General features: G+C 40.4%; 1 long non-coding RNA gene across 1 annotated transcript in view; it reads left to right on the top strand.

The window, feature by feature from the left end:
* Window positions 1-7,297: 7,297 nt before the first annotated feature.
* LOC131420067 (uncharacterized) overlaps window positions 7,298-9,406 on the top strand; it is a 49,567-nt gene continuing 47,458 nt past the window's right edge. The window contains exon 1 of the long non-coding RNA XR_009223455.1: window positions 7,298-7,764. This is a non-coding gene — a long non-coding RNA (uncharacterized LOC131420067). The remainder of the gene's footprint in view (window positions 7,765-9,406) is intronic.

The following is a 9,406-nucleotide window of genomic DNA, read 5'->3' as shown; positions in this document are numbered from 1 at the left end:
CCAAACCCACAAACCCCGGGCCGCTGAAGCAGAGTGCATGAACTTAACCACTACGCTGCCAGGCCAGCCCCAGGGAAAGGGTCTTGTTCTGATCATTTATAATGTGCCCTGGCTGGGGTGCTAAAGTATGGTTTACTTGAGCGTTTTTGCCTGATTCTGTTGGCAATAGCTGCTGATTTCTGCAGCAGAAGATTTCTTATTCTTTCTTGTTTCCTAGTGTCTAGAGACCCTCCCAGTTGAATTGACCTTTTCAATTTCTGCTGCTGCTCCCATCTGGCCCTTGGTCTAATAGTAGCATCTCTTATGAGATTACCTTGCCATCTACCACAGGAGGCCACATTGCCCTCTGATCCTCTATGTGTAGGTGACACACAGGAACAGAGAGGCATTTGGAAGTGTAGGCAGACCCTTTCTTTCCCTAACAGCACTGTTCCACTTCCCAAGTATGCCAAAGTCTCCAGCGTTAGCTCAGGGACACTCTATGCAGGTATCTGCTCCCTGCATCCCAAATGGGTGGCTGGGCACTATCCCACACAGAGTTGACCTCAAACTCAAACTGAACCTCATCCTCTAACCATTGCATGTTTTGCTATTCCAGGGCTGAAAAATCAAAGCCAATGCTGCCCCTATCTACACTTCTTCAGTCTCCTTGCTCCTCTACCTTTTTCTTCTAAATTCCTATGGAATCAGAAGTGATGGGATTTTCATTTATTTCTCCTCCTTGTCTTCCTAGGACTTCTACTACATCAAACTCTATCATTAAAGCTCTCAAGCCCAGACAATAATATATTTTATGGGAAAATGGAAAGACAATCCTTTCTCTCACAACAGTGCCTGGTTTTTAAATCTACAGACTTCCACATTTTATTTTGAACATCAGTTTATGAATATTATCTCTTTCTTTTTCTTTGTGTTCCTTCTGAACCATATGGATGCTGTTAACGGAAGTACTGTGGTACTTGCCTTTGAAGGTGTGGAGGGCCTCTCGGATTTTTGATACATACTTCTACCCCCTATGTGAAATCAAACAGATTCTTTCTATTTAAAAAAAGTCTAGAAAAGAAATCAAAGCAGGCTAAATAAAAGCCATGTTACACAAAGTACAGGACTAGGGGCTACGATTTTTGAATTGTCTATTCTGTTTAGTTACACTATTTCTGTTTTTCTATTGAAATTGAAGTCACTGAACATCTTCAGGTTATATACTAAAAGCTGATTCCTCCACAGAGTAATCACTGGAAAGTACATATCTGAATTAACAACAATAAAAAAAATCTTACTGTTATTTGGGGATGAGGTGTTTTTATGGTGTAAATATACAATATTCTGAAAAATATACTGTGAGTGAAAAGTTATATAATTTGTAATACAAATAAGAAAATACTATATTAAAAATAGAGCCTTGATTGGTACAAAATTGACAGAGAAATAAAAATAAGGAGTCTCCTTCTAGTTATAGTATTTTATAGTATAAGTAGAGCAGAAATTAGAATGACTAGAAAACCAGGATATAAGGCTGACCATTGTTTACCAGATCATAAAGCAGAATGACTGATTGAAATACTATCATTTTGATCTTCTTTCATCTCCTTTTCACTGAAAATTTTTTGCCCAAAACTGATCATATGGGGTTGTGTTTTGAAATTTTTCCATCAGGAAGCACAGGTTTCCCAACTCTGAATATTAGAGAAATGTGTCTCCTTCACCTTCTTGACTTCAGTGCAGATTTATTAGCAAGAAAATCTACTTATCCTGGTGTAGTATGCTATAATAAAGTAGATTTGTATTATGAAGAAACTTTTTTAAAAATAAGCTTTTAATTTTAGAATCATTTTAGATTTAGAGAAAAGTTGTGAATAAAGATAGTACGGAGAGTTCCTATATAACCCACACCCAACGTCCCCCACATTAACATCTTCTATAACTAATAGTATATTCATTACAGCTAATGAATCAATATATGTTTATTTTTTTTAATTAATTTATTTATTTTTCCCCCAAAGCCCCAGTAGATAGTTGTGCGTCATAGCTGCACATCCTTCTAGTTGCTGTACGTGGGACGTGGCCTCAGCACGGCCAGAGAAGCAGTGCGTCAGTGTGCGCCCGGGATCCGAACCCGGGCCGCCAGCAGCGAAGCGCGCGCACTCAACCGCCAAGCCACAGGGCCGGCCCTGAACCAATATATGTTTGATGGCAAGTAACAAAAGATGAAATCAAAGTATTACTAGTTGTATTAATAGTAGTATTAGTGATAACTGAATGGTCTAAGAGTAATGCAAGCTTTAGGTCTGGCTAGAACCAGGCCTCAAATACTGTCATCAAAATCCACCCCCATTTTTTTTCTTTTTTGCCATTGAGATAGGTAGCTAGGTAGACATGAGCGAGGGATCATAGATGGAGACCTTGCTGCATCAGTGGAACATCTTACTGGCATCCAGACATGAGTGACAGATCATGGCTGGAGACCTTGCTGCATCAGTGAAGTGTCTTTCTGGCATCCTACAAGATGTAGATAAAGGAGAACTGAGACCTGCCTGGCACCACCACCAGAGTCTGAGGCCATCAACCATGATGATAAAAATAACGGGTGCACAAACAACACATACAAAGCCTTCTGCTATACACTTCTAGAGGACATTGACCTTTCTTTAATTTACTTACAAATTCCATATGCATTAGGCCCCCTTCCATGGGGGATGACTGCCATGACAGTTCTGGAGATTCCCCTAGAAGGTCAAGAACTCTCTCTCCTGACGTGTGGGTAGAGGAAAGACCGTTATTAGTGGATAGCCAGATAATGCTAATTCCCTTCAAAACAGCCCATATAAAAACAACACTAACCCAAGTCACAGGGCTGATGCATTCTCTGGCACTCCCCCTTCCTCACTTGGAGTGTATCTGACACTTCCTCTAATAAATCTTTGCTTGCTTACTGTTGCCACTGTGTCAGTGTCTGAATTCCTCTCTTATACTGACCAAGAACCTGGGCGATCGGACTCTCCTGTCCGGTTACATCATCATTTGACTCTGTATTCCCTTTGCTAGCATCATTCGGACCGAAATTTCCAACATAGAGGAAAGATATGCATAGCAGCTTCAGGTTCACATCTATAGTCTCAATAACCCTGATATATAAGGTTCCCAACAAATCTTGAGATTGATCTTCATTGGACTGACTCAGGTCATGTGATCTCTCCTGAGCCAATCATCATGAGAAACTGAACATGTGGATTGGCTGGACCAGCATCACATCCCACCCCTGAATCCAAGGATGAGGTTAGCTTTCCTAAATAACTTAACCCAGTTATGGGACAGATGTTTCTCATGAGTAAATTAAGTTGCTGATAGAAGGAGAAAGCATACATACTGAGTAGCAAGAAGACAAAACTGTCTGATCACTACTATAATGTGCATACGGGCAGGTATCTTAATCTTGAAAGAGTCTCCAAGCGTACCAGTCTACAACCATTTCTAGTCTAAATTGCATCTTAAAAAAATGTATAATTGAGTCTTTCTATTTCTATGGAGAAAAAAGAGAAAAAGATGTAAGAGAAAAAAGCTGTTCTTTTCATTTGTATTGGTTATCTTGCAAGTTGGTTATCTCTGTTTTTAAGTAAAAACGAGAAATCCAATTCAAGTTCGATATTTAATGAATATTTCCCTCACTGCTTCATGACATAAAATATCTCAAATTCCTCTAGCAATATTTTTCTGATCCTCATAGTATATACAGTGTTTTACAAGAAGATTAAATAGTAACTGGGGATATTTCAAGTTTTTATTTAGGTTACAAGAATTTTCCTTCTTGAAAATAACAACAATAGCTAATACATATTGTATGGCCCAAGAACTGTAAAAAATATTTATAAACAAGATATCTTATAATTCGTAGAGCAGCCAATTAAGATTGTACAATTATTAGTCCCAGGTTATAAAGGAAGCAACTGGGTCAAAGGGACAAAGTTAAAAACGTCACAAAGCTAGTAAGTAGTTTTATCAAACGCCATTTAAATTCCCTTCATATCTTCTCTGCTTCGCCTGTTCCCAGGCCTCTGACTAATGTTGCACTCCCAGTTACAGCCACAGAGAGCCCCTTGGTGTGGATTCTGACCGAATTAAAATGGCTACAGCATACCTCCTCTTATGGGCCCAATGCACAGCTTTTGCCCTTTGCCCAGATCTCCTGTTGATGCTGAGGCATAAACAGCCTGGGAGCATTTGGTGCCTACACCAAAACAACCTGGAAGTGGGAAGAAATTATAACTCTGAAAGTGAATCTTTGACCAACAGGAGATCCAGCAGGAAGAGAACAGATTCTTTTCCTTTCCTCTCCCATGCATAGCCTGTCCTGAGAAGTGGTCATTAATAAGGCTTCTTGGGAGATATTCCCATGAGATTAAGCAGTCAATCACACTTAACACCATGTAGTGTTAACTTGGGAGTGCAACCCTATATCAACTCTCCCTTCTTCTCTGCCTTACTTTCCTTTGTCCTCACCCCTGCTCCCAAGTACTGAACTCTTGAATAAAGCATTAACACATAAGCCTTTGCTTCAGGCTCTGTTTCTAGGAAACTCAGTCTCAGACAGCTAGTATCAGGAATGACCATAGAAAATGGACCCTTAGGGGAATATTTTGGAGCTGCATTACTGACCAGTCTCACAGCAATAAAGATTCCTTAGCTAGTGTTAAAAGGGGCTGGTGATCACTTCTGCCATGCCATGACATCACGATTACTAAGGCTTTCCCTTGTGGTTAATTGGGGAAAGGTGCAGGTGGAAGATAAGACTTGAGAATCTGCAGTGGCTGTATGCTTATATGGTATGGGGACAATAATAACTATAGGGACTGTGGAATGGGCTGGCTTTTGTTAATGATACTGGAAGCTTTGAAAGAGAAAATTATAGGCTTAGAGCAACCAATTGCCAACTTGAGGCAAACTGTGAAAGCCAGAGGGCCTCTATGGCTTCATTTATGCAGAGTCTTAACATCTATGAGTACACGGCTCTTTGCAGAAAATCAGACCCAAGATTTAATTTTAAGTGTGACAGAGCTACAAAGGAGACCAAACATGTTGCCTTGAGAGATCTCATCTATTTAGTTCAGGATTACGGTTGGAAAAGAGCAAGATTTTGAGAATTGGGATGGGGACAGTTGTGTGGACAAAGCTGAGAATTTTGAACTCTATATTTCCCTGAACAAAAGCAAAAACAGTGCTTCCACCTTGACAGAAGAGAGCAGTTTTTCCAGCTTTGAGCACATGCAAAGACCTCATGGAGGCAGATGCCTCCCAAAAGGTACTCTTCAGGAGCTGTCCTACCAACACTTATTATTTCCAGGCTCATTCCAGGCAAGGGAATTCAGTACTTCCTCCAGGACAAAGTTATTTTATCACCAATTGGAATTGTAGGACATGATTAATATGTATAGGGTTGGAACTGGGGGATAGTTGTGGTAATGGATCCTAAAAGTATCAGAGCATAGTAGTAAAATATAAAGATTGGCATGGTTTGACTTCTCTGGGAAACAGACTCTGAGACGGAGATTTGTATGCAAGGGTTTTACTGAGGAGTGCTCTTGGGAATAGCACTTCTTAGGGGTATGGGGAGCAGAATTGGGCAAGGGGAGAAGCTGAACTGCTGTGATGCAGTTGAAGAAGGGGTCTCAGTCAATCCCACAAAGAGTTCTGGAGTTGAATGACCATCTAGGTTGTCTGGAGCTGAATCAAGGGAATGGGCCTTCTATTTCCTTCATAGACCAGTCATTTGATGTGGGCTGGTCACTAGAGGGAGGGGAAATTATTGAGGCAGCTCTCTGTGGCCAAGGGCAATTCTCAGTAACAGACTCAGCTATAAGACATCAACCAACACTACCAACACCTGGGAAAATCATACCTCAGTCCTGAGTGAAGAACTGGGCAGCACACTGTAGCAAACACTATAATATGGGCAAATTTATTGAATTTGAGGCATTCACTCCTAAACTGAAAGTCAATGCTCTGTGAAGAAGTAGAATAAGTCCTCATAATCTGTTGAGATGATTCTTTGAAGCTTGGACACAATCTTAGCCTACAGTAAATAAGGTGGAATGTCAGCACTTCCTTGCCAGAATACAAAGGAAGAAAGAAATACTCAAGGAAGTGGTAATGTTAGAACAGATTGCAATGTACAACTTAAGAATGCACCATCAAACAATTTTCCCAAAGTGTTCCCAGAGGCCATTCCCTTCAACAAGGCAACAAAATATGGAATACGTTGATAGGCATAAAGGAGAAACCAATGTCCTGGAGAAACTTAATGTTCCCTGTCCTCTGTAGAACTTGAGTGACAGTGGGAGATGATGTTATGAAACTGTACTCTTTGGGATAAGTAGGAATAATGGGATTCTAGAATGGAAGAATATAGGTGACAGCACTTAATGTTTAGAGGCAGGACAGATTTAATTACTCTAATGGGTATCTTGGCAGAGTGGAAATCAGGTGTCTTGATACACAGGTATCTGTGATGACGGTAAATAGATCATAGTGTCCTAGAGGAAAGATAGATGATAAGCAGAGTAGTGTGTTGCTTGGCCTATATAATAAAAAATAAATAAAATGAGAGCTTGTGAATGGATAACTGGCATCAGCCATCAAAATGGAAAATTGTGGTTCCTCACAAAAATTCCAGATTTAAGTCAGTTCATAGATGAAGAAGCCATTGATTGAAGGGGAATCCAGAACTCCTTGAGAATGGACTCTGTAACATCGCTGCAAGCAAGTTAGGTAAACACTCCCCTGATCTTTTCCAAAAGGGACTTGTGGGCAATACTAGGATAACTGTGTAGTGGGAAACAGGAATGACATGTATTTTAAGGACTGTTAGATTAAGATTCTGAACTGAGACTGATGATGGAGGGACTGAAATACCATGAGTGGAGGCCATGAGTGCCAGGTGATAGACGGAGTTTTACAGCCCAAGACTGTCTCACAATGCATTGTATCCAACATGTCCACACAACTACCCTACAATTATTTCCTTGATCCCCAAATGGATGATTGAATCTGATATACCTAATAGCTGGCAGAATCCTCACACAGAGTTATGATCTGTGGAGTAAGAGCCATTATGGTGGGGAAAAAAAAAAAGGCAAACAGAAGTCCTGCTCTATCCTGGAGAATATATAAAAGCAACACTATATTGCAGGATTAATTACAGTGATAAGCACCACCATCAAATACTTGAGGAGCGCAGGGGTAGTCATTCCTATGATATCCCTATTCCATTCACCTACTAGGCTGCTAGAAAAAAAATCAATAAAAAAAATTGATCCTGATTGGTAGATGGCTATGGACTGACTACCTTACACTTACCCAGGGTGTAGCGCCAATTGCAACTATATGCTTGATATGGTATATTTATTGATGTACTACCACATTGCCTCTGGCACTTGGCACACATGAATTGATTTGGCAATTGCATTCTTCTTGATTCCTGACAGTAGGGAGAACAAAAAACAGTTTGTTATCACATGGTATGGGCAGTAGTACACATTCACTGATTGCCCTGGGGCTATGTTAACGCTATGCTCACGTTCCTGGTATACACTGCAGAAACATTTATCCTCTTGCTATTCTGCAGAATATCATGATGGTCTATTATAATGTATCATGCTAATTGGCCCCAATAATCAGGAACTAACAAGTGTTCTATATGCCCTAGGAAGACACCAGAGTGCCAGAGAGTGAAAGAAAATCTTGCTCAAGATGCCAAGGCCTGCCACATCAGTGAGTATTTCAGGGATTCAAGTCAACTGGAGCACATCAGACATTCTTTCTAACAGAAATAAAAATTTAAGGCACCTCACATTTTCTAATTACAGTGCTTCTCTGGATTTTTTGAGGCAGCATATAACATACTTTAGAATACTGTTATGATCCATTTAATGCGTGACAAAAAAATGCCAGTTTTAGTAGAGTCAAGAGCAAGAAAGTATTCTGCATGGTCAAGACTGTGATGCAAGCTTCCCTGTCACTCAAAGTATGTGACTCAGAAGACCTGATAGTGCTAGAAGTATCTATGGTATATTTAGGATACTATATTGACACTCTGGCAAGTCCCAGTAGGAAAAAACGCCGTTTAGAATCCTAGGCTGTAGAGCAACATCAAGATCTCTACAGTTGAGAAATTAATCTTCATTGAAAAAATAACTCCTAGTATACTACTAGGTTCTAGTAGAGAGAGATCGTGACCATGGGATACCAAATGCCTGTGTAACCACATCTGTTTATCCTAACTTGGGTATTATTAGACATGCTGAGTCATAAGTTTGGGAGTGTGAAGCAGCAACCCATTGTACAATGGAAATGGTATGTGGAATCTGACCTGAGCAGATCTAGAAAGTATGAGAAAATCAGATGAACTGGTGTCAGGAACTCCCATATCACCTACCTCTATCGCACTGACATAGCTCCCACAAGGTCACACCTGGGGCCTTTTGGGAGTATTTCCTGTGAACAATTGACATACAATATAAATAAAGTGAGGCCTGTTTCACAGATGAGTTTGTTTAAAGGAGATGTTGTCTTTAAATGAAATTCTGTGACTGATTGGACCTGTAGCTCACCTCTTGGGGAAGTGAGTACATCTTACAACTATGGAGGTACTGTATTGTATTAAGCAGCTGGATATTACAGAGAGCATCAGTAGCTCTAAGGACAGGTCAATCAGACAGACACTTCTCAAGTGATATTACAGATCATTTCCACCTCACTATCTCTGGAATACTTGACTATTCGTTCCAAACTAAGACATTATTGTGATAACCCACTCTGTATGAAATTCAACCGGCTTCATCAGGTACAACCCAACAGTGTCTCATCGATGGATGTTCTGAACACCATTCATCTCCTACTTTGGAGGTCCCCTGTTCTCTGAAGAATGAGATGCTGCAGTCTATTCAGGGCTGCCACACATGCAACACAGAAAAGCAAATGAAGTCACAATCCAGGAGGTGAAATTTGATATTAAGATACGGGAGCCAGAGCACAAATTCTTCTATTTTCAGAACCTGGGAATAAGTGTTCTGAGGAAAGCTTGTTTATTTTATCTTTTGGGAGATAATCTCCTGAGTTTAGTCATGTTTGACACTAAGTGATGGCCATCTTGGTAACATATTCTTGCTCTGCCACTTTTTTTTTCCCTTTCCCTCACTTCTGTTTTTCGGTAAAGTAGTGGTCCTGAAACCTTTGCTTCAGCTTCTGCTATCCGGGCAATGGGGCTGAAATAGGGAAGATGGGAGTTGAGACCAGGCAGTCAGACCCTAAACCTGCTCTTTCTTTTTTTTTTTTTTTTTTTTGTGAGGAGATCAGCCCTGAGCTAACATCTGCCAATCCTCCTCTTTTTTTTTGCTCAGGAAGACTGGCCCTG

This window comes from Diceros bicornis, chromosome 22, assembly GCF_020826845.1.
Source record: "Diceros bicornis minor isolate mBicDic1 chromosome 22, mDicBic1.mat.cur, whole genome shotgun sequence".
Lineage (NCBI taxonomy): Eukaryota > Metazoa > Chordata > Mammalia > Perissodactyla > Rhinocerotidae > Diceros > Diceros bicornis.
The sequence above is the reverse complement of the archived record's forward strand: the minus strand, read 5'-3'. Positions and strand labels throughout refer to the sequence as shown.